Genomic DNA, 22,766 nt, shown 5'->3' on the forward strand with positions numbered 1-22,766 from the left:
TCAGAGGATAGATGACTTGGCAACTGTGGAAGGAGACTTTGCTAACCTCCAATTTTTTAGTGAACAAGGTCCAGAGGGCATGGCAGTCAACTGGTCTGATTTTGAGGAGTCAGCAGAGGTCACTGGGTGGCTTGATGACCTACCAGATGTTGTCGACGAAACTCAGTTGGAATGGGGCCCGGAAGAGGCAAGAACATCAGTTGTGGCCGGAAGGGCCGAAAATCAGAATGCATCACCGGAAAGCATCGGTACTAAGAATTTCACTCAGGATCTGGGCATTTGGAATACAGGAATTATAGAGCAGCCAGCTGTACTGACGCAATTGGAGCAAAAAGGAATCGAGGAGTTTGAGAGAATCAGAAAGGCCAAGGCCCCCGTGGGGACTGAAAGTACTGTGTGTATGAGAATAGAGAATGCTGCGAGCATGTGGACAGAAAGTACTGCGAGTACAATTGTACCGGAGCCGGACAGGTGTCTGTCGGCTGCTAATGGAATGTGGTGGGAAGACGATGATTTATGTCTTGCCCACACGGATGAAGATTGGGGGAGTAACCAGCTAGACGATACCTAGTACATCGACGAAGTCGATCATATGACTAGAAATGGGCGGTATTTCAAGCTCCCACATCTGGATCAGCCAGAGGTGTCTGGGAAAGATAAGGGGGTGGAGAAACAGAAAGAGAAGCAACTCGAAGAAGAGGCTGTACTAAAGCAGTTGAAAAAGATACAAGCAGACATCTCCATCTAGGACTGCTTATAGCATCGCGAGTGCATCGACAAGCTGTCTTATCGGCCATGGACAAGGCCAAGCTCTCAATAGACACCACGCCCGAACAACTGGTGGGCTTAGTTTTTCCGGGAGGGGCTACCCCGATGTTGACTTTCTCTGACAAAGAACTACCACCTGAGGGTGCGAACCATAACAAGCCACTCTACATCTCTGTGGAGTGTAGAAACAAATGGATACCCGTGGTGCTTGTCGACACAGGGTCCGCCATCAATGTGTGCCTGGCAAGAACTACATATGCCATCAGTTTAAAGACTGCGGACTTTGTGCCGACAGCCCAAGTGATTCGGGCATATGACAACACGAGTCGAGAAGTAATGGGGACAGTGAAAATTCAGATCAAGGTTGGGCCAGGACAACATGAGATTGACTTTCACGTCTTAGAAGTTCCTGCGACCTTCAATCTACTCTTGGGACGGCCATGGCTGCACCAGGTGAAGGCGGTTTCATCCACCTTACATCAGATGGTGAAATACCCCCATGGGAAGGGAGTAGCTATTGTTTTTGGGAATTCATCAATCCATCCACCGCCAGAGGTGTTTACACCAGTCCTAGAAATTGAGCACGGTATAGAGGATGTGTTCTTATCCGATTTCACTCTAGTTGAGGCCCGGGTCGTGTAGAACATTTTGGCTATTAATGAGGTGGTGTATGTCAGTGCTCAATCAGTATACCTCATGAACAAGCTTCAACACATCCCCAGGATGGGATTGGGAAAGAGCAGCCGGAAGGGCGTTGCAGCGTTGGCCGAAGTGCCACACAACCCACACACCTTTGGCTTGGGCTATCTGCCCACCAAAGAGGATTGGATAAGGAAAGGTAAGGAGATGGCTGGGAGAGCCAGAGCAAAAAAGGCAGGGAAGCCATATGAGTTAATGCACCGGCCCATCCAGAGTACCCTAAACGGACGCTTTGTTTGGGAGGGGGAAGACTTTCCATTTTGTGGCTTCCCGGAACCATGGTTGAACGCGGAGAGGAAGCGCGTACCAGGCTTTGAGATCTTCTTTGACCTGTAGTTATCTAGGGATGACGTTGCCGAAGAGCAGACAGACCCATTAGCTGACACTGAGCGGAGGAAGAAAGTGGAGTCTGAGGACACCGAAAGCGAAATGGGGGTAGCGTTGGCGTGTCTACTTTCAGATCCTCTGATCGAACAAAAGTGCTTGGGGGATAACTTCTCGGTATGCGTGATCGGGAATGAAATGGCTGCGGGCCTACCAACAAACATTTTGGATACATCTATTGCACCCTCTCTCATTTGGCAGTATGAAGAGGGATTTTTGTCAAGCAGCACCGGATCAGGTAGTAAGCCGGAATCTGATTCCATCGAGTCTGTTGAGTCGGAATCAGGTTCCAGCTCGACTGAGTCTGAGTCCGATATTCCTGAGGGTGATAACCCGGATACCACAGTCCTGTCCAGGTTGTCTTCTTCTTTCTCTTTTGAGTCTGTTGTAACCGAAGAATCGGACGATTTGGATGTGCTTAATGAGAATGATGTGGCTGTGGTTTCTGAGTACTTTTTTGTGCCCTTGATTTATTGCATTAACTCAGACTTTCAAAATTTTGATAAAAACGACGAGGAAGAAATTCCTCCGGTTTTACAACGCTTAATTGAACAAGAGCAGGAAAGATTTGTTAAACCCTTAATAGATGAAATCACTACTGTGAACATTGGTACTGAGGAGGACCCGCGGCTGGTTCAGATCGAGTCCATGTTGTCTTCGGAGGAACGTGAGCGCTTTGTCACTTTATTAAAAGATTTCAAAGATGTTTTCGCGTGGTCCTACGAAGACATGCCTGGAATCGATCCTGAGATTGTACAGCATCGGATCCGTCTTGACCTTGAGGCTCGACCCGTTAAACAAAAACTCAGAAAGATATGCCCGGACTGGGCTCTCAAGATTAAGGAAGAGGTCATCAAGCAAATTGATGCAGGTTTCCTGCTGGTATCCGAATACCCAACTTGGTTGGCCAACATCGTTCCGGTGCCGAAGAATGATGGTAGGATCTGGGTATGCGTGGATTTCAGGGACTTGAATAGAGCTAGTCCGAAGGACGACTTCCCCTTGCCGCATATCGATGAGTTAGTGGGCTTCACAGCGGGGCATGCTTTGCTTTCGTTCATGGATGGCTTTTCGGGCTACAACCAGATAGTGATGGCACCTGAAGACCGAGAAAAGACTGCATTCACCACCCCGTGGGGGACCGATTACTACAAGGTAATGCCATTTGGGCTGACGAACGCTGGAGCTACATATCAACAGGCCGCGACCACAATATTGCACGACATGATCCACAAAGAGGTTGAGGTGTATGTGGACGACATGATTGTCAAGTCCAAAGAAAGAGAGGGCCACTACACCACCTTGCAAAAGTTCTTTCAAAGGATTCGAGAATTTCGGTTGTGGCTGAATCCTCAGAAGTGTACGTTTGGTGTTACAGCAGGGAAAATGCTAGGGTTTCTAATTACACAGAGAGGTATCGAAGTCGACCCTTCCAAAATCAAGGCCATCCTAGAAATGCCACCACCAAGGACTGAAAAGGAGGTGCGAGGCTTTCTGGGTAAAGTGCCATTCATAAGACAGTTTATCTCAAAATTAACCTTGACTTGTGAACCACTTTTTGGCCTCCTGAAAAAATGAAAGAAATTCCAATGGGACGGCCGATGCCAAACTGCTTTTGAACAGATCAAGGAATACTTACAGAACCCGCCCGTGTTGTCACCGCCAGAGCCAGGGAGACCGTTGATTTTGTATCTATCAGTGATTGAGACTACAATGGGCTACATGCTCGCGTAAGAATCAGAGGACCAAGTGGAGAGAGCCATCTACTATCTGAGCAAGAAGATGCTAGAGTATGAGACTCGCTACACACCGTTGGAAAAGGCTTGCTTAGCTTTGGTATGGGCTACCAGGAAGCTGCGGCACTACTTGTTAGCTCACTCCGTAATATTGGTTTCACGACTAGATCCCATCAAATATCTCTTCAAGAAACCGGCACTTACGAATAGGCTAGCTCGTTGGTTGCTGTTGCTTTCCAAATTCGTTCTAAAATATGTGACGCGCAAGTCAGTCAAGGGAAGAGCAGTAGCAGAATTCTTAGCCGATCATCCAGTGGAAGGAGGTGAAGCAGTTGAGTACTTATTCCCAGATGAGGCCATTTTGCATATCGAAGATGAAACTTGGACGATGTACTTTGACGGAGCATCAAACTAGTACGGGTATGGGATAAGGGTGTTACTGATAGCACCCGACAATTCCCGTATCCCTCTAGCATTCAAAATCCGATTCAAAGTCTCAAACAGTGAAGCAGAATATGAGGCATGCATTGTCGGTCTAGAAGCAGCCTTGGAACTAGGGGCAAAACGGTTGGACGTCATCGGGGACTCAAACCTTGTTGTGTCTCAAGCAAAAGGAGACTGGAAAGTCAAAGAAGAAAAGATGATAATGTATCACCAAACCTTGGACTTGCTGATTCCTCGGTTTGAGAAGCTAAACTTCACTCATCTACTAAGAGAAAACAACAGGTTCGCAGATTCACTAGCAACTCTATCTTCCGTGATAGACATCCCGTTTGGAATCCGGATGCGTCCAGTCATCATCGACCAGAAATTTGCGTCGGCTTATGAGTCGATTGCTGCTATAGATGAGGTTCAAGATGAGAACCCCTAGTACTACGATATTTGGAATTTCTGGGAGAAAGAAGCATATCCACTGGGGGTAAATGCTAAGGATAAAAGGGCAATCAGAAAAATGGCCGTTCAGTTCATCATCTGTGGAGGTAAATTATATAAAAGAGGTCATCTGGGAATGCATAAGCTGTGAGTTGAAGCTGAAGAATCGAAACGCCTAATGGAGGCCATCTATGGAGGGAAATGCGGTGCGCATATGAATGGGGTAATGCTAGCGCGGAAGATCCTTAGACAAGGTTATTATTGGTCCACCATGGAGGAGGATTGTATCGGCTTTGTTCGGAGATGCCACAAGTGTCAGATCCATGCAAACCGCATGAACATTCCGCCGTCAAAGCTGTACAATATGACTTCGCCATGACCATTTTCAGTTTGGGGAATTGATGTGATCGGGGCTGTTACCCCAAAGGGGTCGAATTGGCATGAGTTCATCCTAGTCGCGATAGATTATTTCACGAAGTGGGTTGAGGCCCAATCTTATGCGGTGTTGAAGGCATCGCACGTTGCAAAGTTTATCAGAAACAACATCATCTGTCGTTATGGGGTCCCAAACGAGGTCATTTCAGATAATGGTTCCCACTTCAAGAAGGAAGTGATTGACTTGTTGGAGAAATACAACATGGCGTTTCATAAGTCATCCACATACCGGCCGCAAACCAATGGAGCGGTTGAGGCCGCCAACAAGAACGTCAAGCACATACTACAACAGATGGTGGAAACCTACCAGGATTGGCCAGATAAGCTGTCGTTTGCTCTGTGGGGTTATCGGACGTCAATTCAAACTTCTACTGGGGCGACTCCGTATTCATTAGTTTATGGGATGGAGGCCATTCTACCTATTGAAATCGAAGTTCCGTCTTTGCGAGTACTGGTTGAGTGTCAGATAGCCGAAGCAGATTGGCAGCAGAGCAGATTTGAGGAACTCATGCTCTTTGATGAAAGAAGACTAAAAGCACTGTACCATGTTCATGGTTATCAGCGCAGAATTGCCAAGGCTTTCAACAAGAAAGTTAAGTCCAGGAATTTGAAAGAAGGAGATTTGGTGCTCAAGGACAACCGAGCTCCCATCCACGACCCTAGGGAGAAGTTCAGACCCAATTGGACTGGTCCCTACATCATTAAGTCCATCTGGTCAGATGGAGCTGTGGTTCTGATTGACCTAGATGGCCTAGAGTTCTCCCAACCGATCAACATGGACAAGTTGAAGAAATATTACCCCTGAGAGGCTCGCTAGGTCGAAAACCCGAAAGGGCAACCTAGGCAAGAGTTAGAGCATAAAAAATTGAAAAATATAAAAACTGAGCTCGCAAGGTTGAAAAGCCGCAAAGGGCGGCCTTGGCAAAAGTTAGAGCGTAAAAGAAGAGTGAAAATACTCGAGTAAACCCGAGCCTGAACTACGTAAGGATTGATTTCCATCTTTGGGATACGTAGGCAATTTCATCCCGAAGTTCAGCCATAAACTTTTTCCCGATCAACTTTGTCCATTTGATCATCTCGACCATCTTTGTCTATTCAGCATTCGAGAGTTCGGTTATGATCTCCCGTGCAGTCCTTTTCAGACTAGGGGTAACTTTCCAGTTGCTAGGATCCGAGGTTGTGCATCTCAGTGACAAATTTCAAGCGTGTCCAGTTCTGATCCATATCGAAAATGGTTTTGAAAAGTTTTAATAAAAGTTGACTCTGTTCAAAATTAATCTTTTTACAACCTAGACCATTTTTGGCCCAAAGCAGAAAATTTTCAGTACCCACAACCTTCAATTTCATTGATTTCAATACAAAGTTCTCCTGCTCTTACATACAAATTGAAGTTGCTTTTTATTACATTCATAAAGAAAACTTGAAAGTACTAACAAAGCAATAAATCCGAGGCATAGATAAATCAGGTGTTCCTGCACCCCCTCCCAGAGCTGGTCGAAGCCTCTGATGCCAAAGTGGGCCCTTCCTGTGCCTCTTCATTAAGCTAATCCAAGCACTTATCAGACAAGGTGCAACTGAAAGTGGGAGCGGGGGCCAGGAGTTCTCTAGTCCTCCATGCTGTGGCATACCGGGCAAGCTGTGCGCCTCGGGCTGGGAATGCAGCAGGGTACTCTATCCTTTCTGGCGGGCAAGTCTGATCATACCCGAACTGGCGTTGGAACCGGAACGGAAAGTAGAAGACACAGTGTGTCATGCCAATCAATTGAATCCCAGGTTGACGGGTCATGTTGTAACTCATTGCTGGCAGATTGAGCCAAGGGCAGTGCCAAGCGATGCAGTTTGCAGACAAATTGCACATCCAGTTGTACCACCTCCTCTCATCCAGGGCATCGACCAGGTGTTATTGAAAAAAGTAGCTGCGAGCTGAGTATGCTGGGCAAGGCTCCACAATCTGTAACTACTTGTCCATCAACCACACCTGGAGAGGGATGAAAAATGAGAGAATAAAGAATAGAGAGATGTACGATGAGAGAAAAGAAAGAAAAGGGTTTTGTGAGAAAAACTGAGCCTGAGGGCCGAGTGATGTGAGCTATACATATGTGAGATTGGATGGGAAACATTACCTGCAATAGTAGTGGGCTCCGCGCAAGCTTAGCCGTCTCCCGGCGATGAAAAGCGTCTAAACCCATTAATGTCTCAGCCAATGTCATGGCGATGCAACTCTTGCCCTCCTTCAAACCTTGGGCAACCTCGATCAACCGGACACTGAATCCACCGAAGCCCGGGGCAAGCAAGAAGTGAGATAGCAAGCATAGGCAAAGCGCGTGTCGCTGATAGCCCTGCCAATGATGGTCGCCGTGGACACCAGTATCAGAAAACCAGCGAACCAAGCTTGGGATGTCCAACTCTCCGTCGTGAACCAATGATCGAGCATCATGCAAAGTGAGGCCGCACATTCGTCCTAAGGCTTGGACATGGCCAAATTGGAGTTGAGGCAAGATTTTCTCGTTACGCTCGGACTTCATCAAAACTCGAAAATCCTCAAAAGTAGGACACATCTCTTGTCCGCTAAAGCTAAAGATGTGTGTTACCGGATTCCAAAACCTTGCCGTGGCATGGAGGAAAGGAAGATGCAGCGGAGTACGGCCCAGCGTGAATAGTGTATTCAAGCCAAAGCCCCAAAAGTTCAACTTTTCTGAGCTGTCTAGAGAAGCAATCCAAGCTTTGAGATTTTGGATGAGAAATGCTTCTATTTTGATGCAAAACTAAGATGAAATGAAAGAACCACGAAGCTGGGACTTTTATAAAGGATAAGGCACTGTTCGGGGGACACGTGTCAACAATTTGGTGGTTGCCAAGCCAGGTGGTCGGCCGACCACCTTTTTTGGTAGGCCGACCACCCCTTTGGTCTCTGATGAAAAAAAGCTAGTCGGCCAGCTCCCTATGATGGTCGGCCATGAAGAGAAGTGGGGCTTTGGTCTTGTCCTAGCCTCTGGAAGAAAGTTCCTAGTATTTTCACGCATTGAGAGTGTTGAAGGTGTGAGTTTTCCTCTGTTTCGGATGCATTCCGTCACCCCGATCGTCCGAGATACGTTTGTTTATCAAGTTGTTGTTGAGTTTTGATTATCGAGTTGTTGCTTTGATCATCGAGTTGTTTTGTTTATCGAGTCATTGAATTTCGTATATTGAGTTGTTACTCTTTGTTTACTCAACGTTGTTGTGTCTTGCTTATCGAGTTGTAAACTTACTAAGGTTTTGTTATTTCTTAGTAAGTTAAGTTGTTTAGTTTGTTGAGTCGTTTCACTACCTGACTTGGCAATTTTCAGTGCACAATTCCGTTCAATCTCATTTTCGTGCAAAATGATACGATGCAATGCTAAGGATATAAAATGCAACACTTTTTTTTTAAAAAAGCTGTTTCATTCCATCATGCTTCCTTTGTTACAACATTTTACAACAAGGGTACAAGTTTTACAGAAAATAAAACTGCCTAATAATGTACAATGTGCTACAACTACTAGTAAAAAAGGCAAATAAAGTAGGGAACAGCTGCATCAATGCTATCAAGCACAGGAGTAAGAGGTCCTCTTCGTCCTCTTCTACGGAACAGCCTCTGCACCATCATTATCATCATCGAAATCGGAGTCCCCGCCCTCGGAATCCTCCTCGGCATAATCTCTACTACCGGAACCGGAACCAGAGTCATCCTCTCTGCCAGCGGATGTCTCTGACTGGGGATGTGCAGGCTCCTCCTCCTCGTTGGACTCCTCCTCTACGACAGGTGCTTTGCGTCTGCCTCGGTCGCGAGTCGAACCCCCTCTCCCAACTCTCCGAGGAGGCCTGGATGGCCCGGCCTATGGCCCAGTATATAGCGGAGGCATCTGAAAAGAAAGAGCGCAATTTGAATACATCAGCCAAAGTATGTATATCAGATGCAGATGCAAGAAAACTACGAGGGGTGGGTGTATGCAGATACAGTACATGAATGTGGTGTGTGTCAGATGTGCTCTATACATACAGTCAATCAATGCAGCGAAATGTTCAAGTTCAGCATGTCGTCAGAAGTATGATAAATGCAAGAAAACTAAAGAGTACCGGGACACCGACGATGGACAACTGCGTCTCTCTCCGCAGGACCATGCCCTCGAGTGAGGCTACTAACCCGAGTAACCCCTCCGTATACTCCCTGGTAGGTTGCAGATACAAGCTCAAGTCATCAATAAGTAAACAAATGAGTACTTGGGTGGTAAACGAAAAGTAGTGGAACATATCGGTAGTGAGTCAGGATCGCTGACGTATCGGTGATCGGGCATAATGGGCTCTATCGGAATCGGGTATGAAGTCCCGTATCGCCATCTTGTCAGCTCAGTCGGGATAGCTGGCCATCCGGCCTGATGAAACATCGAGGGAATCAGGGGAACCAGTCCAGCCCCGCCTCTAGATATACCGGCCCTGCTGGTAGAAGGGATATCTGCAGCCCGAACTCGACTCGATGATGGCATGCCAGCAGACCTCCTCGTGGGAGTACGAACACCTGTCAATGGAGGCATCAAGTATGTATGACGGTAGGTCGCGTACTCCCCCTCCTCCAAATGCAGAAGTACATCAGTACCCAGCATAATCGACTCAACATCCTGGGGAGTGAGCCCCTCAGTGGACCGCATGCCGACCGGAGGTGCTGCGGGGATACTCTGCTCGGGGTAACCCATAGTCTGACGCATGAAGCGGTCCCCCAGAAACCAAGCCTTACCAACGGGCCCCTCAAATAAGATCCTGTACCAAGAAACGGCCCACCCCCCAGCAAGCTGAAATCGGGTATTTTCACCCAAGGGCGCCCAGGGCTGCCATGTGAGCTGCGGATAACCAATGCATGAGCCGATTAGAAATCATAAATGTGCAAGAGGAATCAGAGATGAAAACATGAAGAACTGAGAGTTCTGAATTACCTCTGTTAGCCGCACTGTGTCAAAATACTACCGCAGGTAGGGCAAAGTCTCTCGGGCCCTCGGCCGGTACTGGCCCTCGAATACAAGTGAGTAAGGGATCGTGAGAGGCACCGCCACCTCAAGCTCCGAGGCCAGCGTCGAAAAGTACGCAAAAACCCAGAGCTGTGGAAAATAAGGCAATAGCCATCAGAATACAGAATGCTGAGTGCAGAATGTAAATGCAGAATGTACAGAGAATGCAGAATGCTGAGAGCAAAATGCAATGTACAGAATGTAAAGTGTGTCGTGCGTGTAGTGTGCAGATAACGAAAAGCATAAATGTAAATCAAAGAGGGCAGAAAGTACCTCCTAGGCTCTCCAATAACCGCCGACTATGTTCCCCGTCCGCGGGAGGTCGAGCTCATGTAGCAATAGAGGGTAGCCAAGCCGGCGCCACCCCAGTCATACCGCCTGACCTGTGATAGGTCTACCAGGGCACTCAACAGATAGAGTCCGACGGTGTTCCCCCTATCGGAGAACAGAGTGGTCCTGAGGAGGAATATCAAAAAACCTCAAGTGTACTGCGCTGTCTCCTCGGGAGTCTCGGGCTCAGTCCCCCTGAAATATGTGGAGAACCAAGTGTACCAGACCCTGCCCGATGCTCTGTCAACCGGTGGGCGAGCTCCCAATAGATAGATCTAGGCGGCCTCCCACTCACCCATGTCCTCGTCATAAGGGATCGACCAGCCTCCCACGTCAAGGCCTGTCAGCACAGCGAAGTCGAACGGGGTCATAGTCATGTCCCCGGTAGCTGAGAAATGAAAGGAGTTGGTGGTGTCCCACCATCTCTCTACAAGGGCACCCATCAATGTCCTACTAGCAGGATAGCGAGATATCCCCGTGCAAAAGGGTTCGAACCCTGCTTGGTCAACCCAATCACGAACGGCCTCCGGGAGCTCTGTGTACCACTCTCTCGCAACAATGGAGCCATATCCTCGTGTGACACGGGAAGACACCTGCATTCATAATGAACACATGTATTCAGTTTCAAAATGAAATGAATAAGCTGTGTGCAAATGAAATGTGTGAGCTGTGTGCAAATGAAATCAGATACAATGCTGTGAGCTGTGTGTTCAACATGAAGTATATGAGTTGTGTGTTCAGAATGGAAGGGTATGAGCTGCGTGTAAATACAAGTGTGCACTGTGTGTTCACCTCAAAATTGGGCTGCGTGTTCAGAAATTCAACAATGGGCTGCGTGTTCAACTTTCAACAAGCGTGGGCTGTGTGTTCATCTCAAAGAATGGGCTGTGTGTTCATCATCAAAGTGTGGGCTGTGTGTTCATCTAAAAGAATGAGCTGTGTCTTCAGACTTCAAAATCAGTGGGCTGTGTGTTCATCTCAAAGTTCGAAGCTATGTGTTCAACGTCAAGTGTTTGGGCTGCGTGTTCGGACTTCAGAAACAGTGGGCTGTGAGTTCACCTCAAAGTTTGGGCTGTGTGTTCAACTCTCAACAAGTGTGTGCTGTGTGTTCACAATCAACAGTGGGCTGTGAGTTCACCTCAAAGTTTGGGCTGTGTGTTCAACTCTCAACAAGTGTGTGCTGTGTGTTCACAATCAACAGTCGGCTGTGAGTTCACCTCAAAAGTTTGGGCTGTGTGTTCAACTTTCAACAAGTGTGTGCTGTGTGTTCACAATCAACAATGGGCTGCATGTTCAGAAATTCAACAGTTTGGGTTATGTGTTCAACTCTCAACAAGTGTGTGCTGTGTGTTCATAATCAACAATGGGCTGTGTGTTCAGAAATTCAACAACGGGCTGCGTGTTCAACTCTCAACAAGTGTGTGCTGCGTGTTCACAATCAGCAATGGGCTGCGTGTTCAGAAATTCAACAGTTTGGGCTGCGTGTTTAACTCTCAACAACTGTGTGCTCTGTGTTCACAATCAATATGTGGGCTGTGTGTTCAGAACTTCAAGTGATTAAGTTGTGTGTTCAAGATGCAAACAGAATACTGTGTTATAGACTAAGTGTTCAGAATAAGCTGTGTGCTAGAATGAGCAGATAAACATAGCGAAAGCATGGAATGCACGGAAAATGCATAATACATTGCGGAAAACGTAAAAGTGAAGTACATACCTCCCATGCCTGATGAGAGAGGTGGGACTCCGGCTCCCGCAATAGCAGATCCACGGGTGCTCGATCATCAAAATCAGTAAAATGGTAAAAAATGGCCCGAGGAAGGATATGCTCCCGAGGGTGATACCTCTCAGGGTCGAATGGCCGAACCCTCGGGGGAAAAGACATAATGTCCGGCTCAACTCCGGTACCGGGAGGACCTTCACCATAAGGGAAATGACCCGCCATCTCAAGAAATCTGCAAAAATGAGCAAAATAAGCCAAAATTGGAAAAAGTCAACAAAAGTCAACTCCCGAGAAATGAAAAAGTCAACAAAAGTCAACTCTCGAGAAAATCTTCCAAATATTGAGACAAACTTACCTCAAGTGGTGAAAATGAGGAAAAGAGCTCCGAAATCAAAATCTAATCGGTTCAAAGTAAAGAAAACTAAAAGATTTCGCGGAACAACTTTGCGTGGGGCGTTGAAAAATGCGTATAGAGCGCAGTTCTGAGAAGGAAAATGCTGTAGGAAGGGAGAGGGACTGATTTCGGACTTAGAGTTGTGAGCAAAAGAGCTTTGGCCGAGTGCATTTAAAGAAACAAGTGTGAAAGTACCAAACTGCCCCGGATTTGGGCTAGGTGGTCGGCCGACCACCTTTTCTGGTAGGCCGACCACCCCCCTTTACCAAACCTGGTCGGTGGCCTCCAATAGCCTCCAAACCTGGTCGGTGGTGTTCCCAAGGGGGTCTCCAAGGTCTCTTTGAACTCCCTGCAAATTTTGGTAGTGATCGGAGCTTCCGGCACTCGAGAAAGTACAAGGAAAGTGCACTTTTCGTCGCGAAATCCCTCTGCGGGAACTTCAACTCCAACTTTCGATGCGTGTTTCATCGTTACTCGTCAAGAGCGAGATGTATCCTTTTTTAATATGTTGTGACCCTTCCGGGAGGTAAACCGGAGGCCGCGATTGAGTCGCCCTCATCAAACCTTGCATTTCTTTGCTCGTTGTTTATGTCAAATATGCATTCGAGTTTGCACTTATCCTGCATTGTTATGCACGTCACTTGCATTCTCATGCACACCACTTGCATTGTTATGCACGTTTCATTGGTATTGTCATGCCTCCATGTTTAACTTGCGTTGTTACGCACATTTCTTCTTGCATTGCGATGCACTTTCTCATCGGCACCATGTGTGTCTGCGTTCGATATAGCGTTGAATATATGTTGCTAACTATGTTGTGCTTGTTAAGTTTCTCTCTTTTGTAGGCACGATATTGTATGTACGGTTCATTTGAGGCTGGTGCGACCAGACGAGTCGCGCAGGTATTGTATCTTCTCCGTGTGAGACGTGGTGAGAATTGAAAATTTTTCGCATTCTTAAATTGCATGAAATGTAGTTGTTGCTTTGCATTCTTGCTTAAAACTATTGTATCTATTGTGAATACTTGCCTCATTACAGCTTGCTGCTTTGCATGATCATGAGTTGCGTCCGGCTCGGTGCATATTATTATGCATCTTGCCCCCTGCCTGCGGGCACATCTCTTTTGTCTCGCTTGTTTGTCTAAGTCTTCAGCCTTGTCAAAAATGGGTCGTCTCTGGACTTTGACATTCACTCCCGTCATTTATGACTTCCGAGTTCTGTCAAAGAGGGGCAACTGTAGACACCCCATTTTTGACCGACCTTAAGACTCAGACGTCACCGATTGAGCACTCGGTGATGATGTATATTGTGCTCGTTCTGAGGTTTCAGAGTCTCGGCTGTGAGCCTTGCCTCCGGACTTCGGAGCACTTTTGTGCTTTGTCTCGGTTTGCGAACCAGGTCATGTTTTCTCTATTTTCTTTTCCTGAAGGGAGGGAAAGGTCTCATAGACCATCTCTCAGTGGCCGTAGGCTACATTTCGTGGTCGTAGCCATTTTTCTTGTTTGGAGACCAGTTACCGATTTTCGGAGCCGTTGGTCGTGTGCCTCGGTTCGGGACCGCTTAACTACCTCTGTTTGCTCCGGTTTTTGGCACACAACTTGTTTCATTTCCCTAGAGGGACACTGTGGCCCGAGAGACCACATTCATGGTCGCGCGCCACCTCCGGTGCCTTACAACCTGTTTTCGGGGCCCCGGGCCACCTGTTTTGGCCCCCGAACCCTCGTTTTGCATCGGTTAGGGTTCATTTTTTTGTATGGACCCTATTTTCATTGTTTGGAAGGTGGTACTATAGTGGGAGACCAGCAATTCTCTTGGAAATCATTTTCTCTCTCCTCCAGCCGGTTTTCTTGACAGAAAGCTGGTTTTCCTCACTTTTGGGCCATAATTTCTGGTCTCCCATACCACCATTGTGTTGTGCTCATCTGGGAGGCCACCAATATGGGTAGGCCGACCAGCTTTTCTTCCTGACCCTTTTGAACCTTGCTAAAAAGTTGGTTTTTCTCTCTCCTGGGCCACAATTTCTGGTCTCCCATCATACAGCTATATTCTACTCATCTGGGAGGCCGCCTTTCTGGTATGGCTGACCAGCATTTCAGCTTGACCCTTTTGAACCCTGGTTAGCCGACCAGGATAAGTGGTCGGCCGACCACTTGAACTGGTCGGCCAGCCTTCTACTTTTTGGCCTTCCTAAGTGCAACACAGCTGTGCCAACTGTGAAGCATTTGACCCTCTCTCCGAGATTTCACCCTTTTGTTTGTCTTCTTAAGGAAGCTTTGGTTCATTTGCTTAGCTTCAAGGTGAAGTCCAGAACAGCTAGAATCCAACGTAGCATAAAGAGCCAATGAGATTCAGACATACGGCAGATAAAGGACAAGCCACTTCGGCAGACAAAGATCTGCAAAGTTATTGCCACTGCACATCACCATTAATGCAGCCCATCACAGCATTTACTACGACAACACCTCTCCGTCGGAACAGCACCCCCTTACCCTGAACAAGGTAAGCCACAGTATAGACTTTCGACCAAGATGGCAGGTCGGAAGGGACAGTGAAATGATGACCAAAGGATATAAGCAAACGTTGAAGACAAGAAGAAGGTTAAGTTTTCCTATCTCCAATTCATCTCTCTACATTTCATTTCTCTCTCTCTCTCTAACGTGCTCGTTGGAGGGTTTGCTGGGAGACTTCCCGTTCCCCATTGAACTCCTGTGTAGGTTTTCTGGTGGGCTTGAACACTCAGTTACCGGTTGAAGAAGCGTGAATCAGTCCTACCCATTCCACCCGGGACCCGTTGTGTAGTAACTGTATCACCAGTATAAAATATATTTTAACTCCATCATCATCATCAACAACAACATCATGGTGACAATATAGAGAAAGGAAGCATCTATGCCGGTTCATCTGTTTCTATGGCTAGGCTGCAAGTAATTTCGTTGACATATCCTCTCTTATTACATTTTCCCCCCTTTTGACAATTGTATTGCGACAAACACTGCTGGTACAAATAGCCATAAACTCTTATAACATCAAGTCAACAGTAACAATGTTACAATCTTATATCAGATCAGGACAAAAGAGACTTGCTCATGAGCACATTTTCCTTGAAAGCTGGTTTCATTTGGTAAGAGGGGGTATATATGCTAAGGTGTCGAATACTAATATGTGAGTAAAACCATTGCCTTTTGGACACCCTACCCTTACAAACCTTCTTTGACCCTCTTTCGCCTTTCCAAAATCCAATATTTCAAAAAAATGATATGCTGAAAATCTATAGAGGATTGCTTCAGGAAGCACATTTTGGCTTGCCATTAGATTGAGTAGGTGTTTTGAGGTTGACTTTTTTAGTGGTTTTTTTTGTTGACTTTTTTCATCTTCTGTAATTGTTATAAATTTTTTTTGAAAAACACTATACTTTTGGGTTTTAATTAACTAGATGGATTGAAAAAGTAAAAAATAAAATAATAAAAATAAAAATAAATTAAATTAAATTTGAAGAAAAAACAAGTCTAGTAAACTTTCTTTTGGATTTTTTCAAATTTTTTTACTTTTTAAATTGTCTACATAAGACGGACTTGGAAAGTTAAAAATTTTAACACAATTTTGAAGAAAAAAAAAAACACTAAAAATAAATAAATAATAAATAAATGTAATTTTTTTAGTTGTATGCCAAACAACCCCAAGTCAATTAATCAGTTCAGGAAGAAAGATATAGGTATGGGTAGAAGCGAAGAAGCTTTGGTTTTTCATGGTCCATAGTAGGAAATTTGATTTTGTTTGCATGTTAGGTTTTCCATGTAATAAGGTTCTATTAAACAATAATCATATTTACTTGGACAATGCCCACAAGAAATGCCATCGAATCTATATGGGAACCTGTTTGGCCTGTCCATGATATCCAATATTTAAAAAAAATTAAGGGCGCTCGGCTTAAAAGTTTAAATTTAAATTTTCTTTATACAAAGATTCACATGTTAGATTTTCTTTATCCAAAAGAACTGTTAGTATTATATGTTAGTGATGTTAGTATTCTATGTTAGTATTGCTAGTGTTATCATTATGTTTAGTACAACATTATGTTAGCTTTAATAATTATCCTTTGCTTTATGCCACCCTATGTATCTTTTCCTCTCTATAAAAGAGAGTGCACATCTCCTTGTAATACACACAGAATATCAATATATCAATCATACTACTATCAATTTCTCTCTCTATCAATTATTCTTGACATGGTATCAGAGCCATAAGATTTAGGCCTATACTCCTTTCTTTCCGGCGGGCAGCCGGCCGACAACCTTGCCTTCGCTGCCCGCAGGAGTTTTTCAACACATATCACTTACACATACCTCCTACTCCTACAGCTTCTCCTCCTACTTCAAATCAAGCATTAACATGTGGTCCTCTGGCGTTATGGTCACCGTGAGTATGACCCAAACTTCATTCGCGATGGAGAGAAAATGCCGAGACGTATACAAAGACACCTGGGCAAGAGAGAGAGAGAGAAACGATGGAGAAGAAGAGTAGGATCCAGCCTCCGATCTTCTCATCCCACATTTGCCCTCATCAGAGATGAATCCTTCACCGATCTCCACAAATCTCACAAGCTTCAAACCCTCTCCGATTCCGGCGCCACACTTCTCAAGGGTTCCCTAGAAGATGAAACAAGGCTCATAGAAGCCATCAAGCAAGTGGATGTCGTGATTTGTGCTGTCTCGTCCAAGCAGGTCCTCCTCCAGAAGCTTCTCATTTCAGCTATCAAACAAGCTGGGTGCGTCAAGAAGTTCATTCCATCTGAATTTGGAGTGGATCCATGTAAAACTCGAATATCTGGCCTTGACCACAGCTTCTATGCGAGGAAAGCAGAAATTCGATGTCTTGTAGAAGCAGAAGGCATTCCATACACCTATAACAGTGTCTTGTCCACTCACTCTCTCCTTGAGCACACCTTTTCTTTTATTTATTTATTTTACTTTTTTATTCTCTTTATCCCATACCCTCCCGTCCATGTTCCCCACTCCCACTCTCTCCTTTTTCACAATCATTGTCTTTTCCTTCCCATCAACTCTCTTTTTAAAATAAATCATTTATCCTCCACCCACCACACCACATTATCCTCATCATTCCCTCCATACTAATATATATCTATATCTTTTATTATAATATCTTCCCAAGGCAAACGGACGATTTCACAAAAAAAAAAAAAAAAAAAAAAAAAAAAAAAAAACCAACAAACAAACATAACTCGTTTTTAATTTTACAAACTTATCCTTTCTTTATGTCGAGATCAAATCCGATCACACTTTTCCAAAAAAAAAAAAAAACACAAAATTTCACAACACAACCACACCCACAGCAGGATTTTTTCTTCTCTACTCTGCCGCCGGTCTTTTCTTCTTGCCTCCGTCCTGGCCGGCCCTTGCCGGTGCTGCCTCTGTGCTTCCTAATCCACCCAGCACATTCACTCCTCCCTGCTCCTCCACTGCAGCATATGGCGGACCTCCAAAACGGAACATCACGGTGGCCTTCCGCTTCAGCTCCTTGTTTTCTGCCCTTAGCACGCTTATCTCTGCTCGCGCATCCTTATACATGCGTTGAAGCAGAGCCAGCTGGGAGTTTAATTGCTGCACCTCATTTGTCCTACTCTGCAGCCGGTGCGACAAGTTTGTGACCGCCGTCATGGATTCCACACATGCCTTCAAAGTATACTGATTCGCCTCCACATCCGTTTGCACTGCCATTTTTTGCTCCACCGACTGCATCGGAAAGTTCAACGGAGCAAACCCAGTGGTGTTTGGTTGAGGTTCACGGGACACCGCACCCGTTATCTCTCTTGTTGACTCGTTGAGGTCGGGAAAGAGAGTGAGCAGCCCACGGGAAGACGAAGCCATTTTCTTTCGCAACAGAGTGTTACAGACTCTCTCTCTCAGCACAACAGTGTTACAGCCTCTCTCTCTCAGCACAACGAAGAGTTTTTTTTTCAGAGGATTTTCAGAAGTTTTTTTTTTCTGCCTCAGCCTCAGCATCAACCTTGGTTAAATAGCCGAGGCAGCCACGCGCATCGCGCGCCTCTTGACGCCCGACAAACTGGCACGCCTTTTCATGGCACATCTTTTGATAAAGTGGGCACGCCTTTTGAGGGCACGACTTTTGAGGACTCGATATATATCTACATGTCTATTTTTTGGGCAGCCTATCTACACACTCATACAGTGTCTTCTACACCGGTCAACTTTCTCACTCCCTTTGTTTCAACCTCAAATAGGTTTCTATCTTCACACCTATTTGAGTTTGAGGGGGGGTTATACATATATCATGTATCATGGTGAGCATGGTTACACACCATGGGAACCACCCAAGCCACCCCATGGCGCACTTCCTAAGTCGCCCCCTTGGTGCACCACCACAAGCTGCTACAACGGTCCGACATGACCCCATAAACTGTCCCGACATTGATTCCGGTCAGCTGCTACATCGGTCCAACATGACCCCGTAAACTGTCTTCTACAACGGTCCGACATGACCCCGTAAACTGTCCTGCTACAACGGTCCGACATGACCCCGTAAACTGTCTTCTACATCGGTCCGACATGACCCCGTAAACTGTCTGCTACATCGGTCCGGCATGACCTCGTAAACTGTCCTGCTACATCGGTCCGGCATGACCTCGTAAACTGTTCTGCTACAACGGTCTGACACAACCATACAGTGTCTTCATCAACGGTTCGACCCGACCATACAGTGTCTCCTATCTTATTTTATTTTCTTGTTTTGTTACTCTTTCCAAACTCAAGTTGGTCTGTGTCTATCCTCCTTGAGTTTGAGGGGGGCTGTTAGTATTATATGTTAGTGATGTTAGTATTCTATGTTAGTATTGCTAGTGTTATCATTATGTTTAGTACAGCATTATGTTAGCTTTAATAATTATCCTTTGCTTTATGCCACCCTATGTATCTTTTCCTCTCTATAAAAGAGAGTGCACATCTCCTTGTAATACACACAGAATATCAATATATCAATCATACTACTATCAATTTCTCTCTCTATCAATTATTCTTGACAAGAACAAGTTACTATAAAATCATCAAACTATCTATATGTGTATATATTATGAGAAAAGTTAGGAATCATGAAAAAAATTTCATAAAAATGATCATGAAAGAATTATGATCCTTGAATTACGTTAATCAGTATGTGGTGCTTTATTCAATCCAAAGATCACAAAACTTTCATGATTATTTTCATAAAATGTTTCTCATGATACCTCTCTTTTTTCTCCGATTTGAACTTTACCAATGTTGCCGCCACCGTCACTTCCTCCATCTCACCCTCGCCTCAGATCGTCTCAAGTTCTGTCGCAGTCTCCAGATCTGGTCGGAGTTCGCAACAGATACGAGTCGCAACAAATCAGAGCTCCAATCTCCTCTCTTCTTTCTCTCTCTTCTTCATCTCCTCTATCTGTTCATCGCTGCCGAACACCACGGTGTCGACGGCGTGTGAGATCATCGTGATCTCTTCCTCCATGACTTCCCTGAGCTCTGGTACACATGGCGCCACCAAATGATCTTCCTTTCCTCTCATGGCTACCAAACCATCGCTCTCGACCTCTGCAGCTACCGCGCCACCGACGCGCCACCTTCCATCGCAAGCTACACTACCTTTTACATCATCGGCGATATCCTACCCACCTCCATGCCTTGGGCCTGGACCAGAGAATGACGCGATGAGCTCCACCGAAACCAAAGCTAGGGTTTCAATTTGTGCCACCTCCGTCAGATCCAACTATCGCTGTTGACGCCATAACTCTGTCTCCCTATCTATATATATATACATTTCTCTGTATGTATATGGATATATATTTGGATTTCTGATTTTTTTTTAGTAGTAGTAACAGTAGTTCTTGTTGTTGCTGTTGTTGTTGATGGTGATAATGTTATTGTTGATGTTCTTGTTGTTGATAATGAATAAACAGATTACAACATATTGGAAGAAATTTGACAGATCTGTTCAAAATTTGAACAGATCGCTACCTCCTATCTTTAAAAGCTCATATTTGTTCAAAAAGTTGAACAGATAGGGAAACTGATTGCAATAGTTAGGGAGAGAGAGGTAGAGAGAAGAAAAGATTTGAATAGATAGAATTTTATTTGGGCAAATATTTAAACAAATAATGGAAATTTGAATTGAAAAGATTAAAAAGTTAAACAAATGGGTTAAAAAAACTGAACAAAGAGGAAAAAATTTAAATATATAGGAAAAAAAATTGAATAGATAATCCATGAAAGTCAACAGATAAATTAAGTGGTAAAATTAAAAACAAAATGTCCTTCAAAACAAACAAAGTGACTTCTCACTAAATTATTTCACAAAGGGTGAACCTCTAACAAAATGTCCTGCAAAACAAACAAAATGATTTCTCTCCAAACTATTTTAAAAAAGATAAACTTTTCACTAATAAAAAATATTCACTGAATTTAATGTTTTATACTTTTGATAGATTGGATTTATTACTAATTTACTTCAAAATTAATTATCTTTTTTTGACTGCCAACCACAAACACATTCTGACCAATCAATATTAGATTTGATTTGAGTTAATTATTCCACTTATAGATGAGAAGAAGCTTTGGCTTTTCCATTGTAGGAAATTATTGGATTTCGTTATTCTTCAGATCTGAAATTGCTCACCTCTAGGTACTCCCATACCATCTCATTTGGAGGGCATAATGATGACTGAAATCGTTTATTTGTAAACTCAACAATAAAGATAATTTTTATAAAAAATTAATTTTATCAAATATCAGTAAATACATAAATAAATTACATTTTATTTTAAAAAATAGATGACTGCGCTTGACCAAATCCAAAAAGGGAGAGGACACATACCTTTTGGTGAGTGAAGGACGAGGAAACATCGATGCCGTGTTTCCCAGAAGGTGCCAACTACAAGTTTAAACTCACAACATTCATTTTATAAAATAAAATATATATATTTATTTTTTTCATAGGCTGTCTTTACCATAAGGTTTATGCGATGAATTGCTCATATTATCATTGTGAGCCTAAATGGGCCGCACAAAATAAAGTAAAGATAAGTATTTATTTAGTAAATGAGTTTAAGCGGTTGGATTAAATTGGACGCTGTAGCTTGATTTTTCCGTGTCCTCTTTCGAAAACTCGAAAGAAGTCTTACAGTTCGGACTCTCACGTTCTGAATTTAATCTCACAAGTGTAATATGAAATTGATAAACACTAAATAGTCCAATTCTGACAAATTATTTTGAAAAATCGATTTTGAATAAAAAATGTCAAAATTGGACTGCTTTGCCAGATACAGAGTCGCCACCTAAATATTTTATTTTTGGAAAAATTTAGGAAACCTATGACTCGTGCCAAAAGTCACATGTCTATCATTACCAAAGTTGCATCGGCTAGGGAACTTAGGTACGAGAGGGGAAGGTCATGAATTGAGCACCCCCGCTTGCCCAATCAAATATCGGCCTCTACTAATTATAAAATGATTTTTATCAACATTATGTGCTCTTGTTTCGGTTATTAAGCTAGCTTTATGTGATGTGCACACGCAAGTATAGACTAGTTTGCTCAATTTAGAACAATTCAATTTCATGTTTATTTTTTGAAAGGGGTTTGAATTTGTCACTAGACATAGTGGGCTTAAAACGTACATTTGTTGAATCGTTCCAATTCAAGCAACATGCCTTCATCCACAGGCATTCAAGCAATTTAGCAAAAGCATTTAGCCTCATGATAAGCATGCTAGACATGGCAACATTAACACACATGCAAGTATGCTAAAGCATTAAAAACTCACCTAGTACTCCAAGCTAAGCAGATATGAGTTAGATAAAAATATACATGATTCCTAAGTATATAAGATGCATAATGCAACACATGCAATATGCAATTAAATAGGCTCGACTATTAATATGGCATATGAGGTAATTCAAGACATGCGGTCTAAGCACGTATTCAAAGAAGGTATTGAAATGACAATGCAGTTTGAATGATGCGCCGAGCCTCGGTGCATGCAATACGAATGAATGGATGTAAGCATAAGGTATGCTAATTGAAACATCCCCCTAATCTAAATATCAAAAGCGGATAAATAAAAGAAAGACGTGGGGTTAGAAGACATATATATTATTACATTTTGCTCTCGCGAAGGAGAGTCAGAATGAATAAAGCTAACTAGCTAGCTAAACTAAGTTAATTTAAGCTAATTATTACAAAACTTGAATTAATTAACTAATTCTAAGATTCTAATCTAAAAATTTAACAAGGCTAATTTAATGGTTTAATCTTCTTTTGAGGATTCATTACCAACGGCATGAAACTTCTCTCATGCCTTAAACCACTCCTTGGTTGACACTTCTTTCATTTTAGAAAACTCTCAC

The 22,766-nt window shown here is 44.0% G+C and overlaps 1 pseudogene; it reads left to right on the forward strand.

Moving 5' to 3' along the window:
• Window positions 1-16,811: 16,811 nt before the first annotated feature.
• On the forward strand, window positions 16,812-20,349 carry LOC114309573 (putative pinoresinol-lariciresinol reductase 3 pseudogene; annotated as a pseudogene).
• Window positions 20,350-22,766: the final 2,417 nt, after the last annotated feature.

Source organism: Camellia sinensis, chromosome 8 (genome assembly GCF_055761805.1).
Source record: "Camellia sinensis isolate YWXY chromosome 8, ASM5576180v1, whole genome shotgun sequence".
In the NCBI taxonomy this organism is placed as follows: domain Eukaryota; kingdom Viridiplantae; phylum Streptophyta; class Magnoliopsida; order Ericales; family Theaceae; genus Camellia; species Camellia sinensis.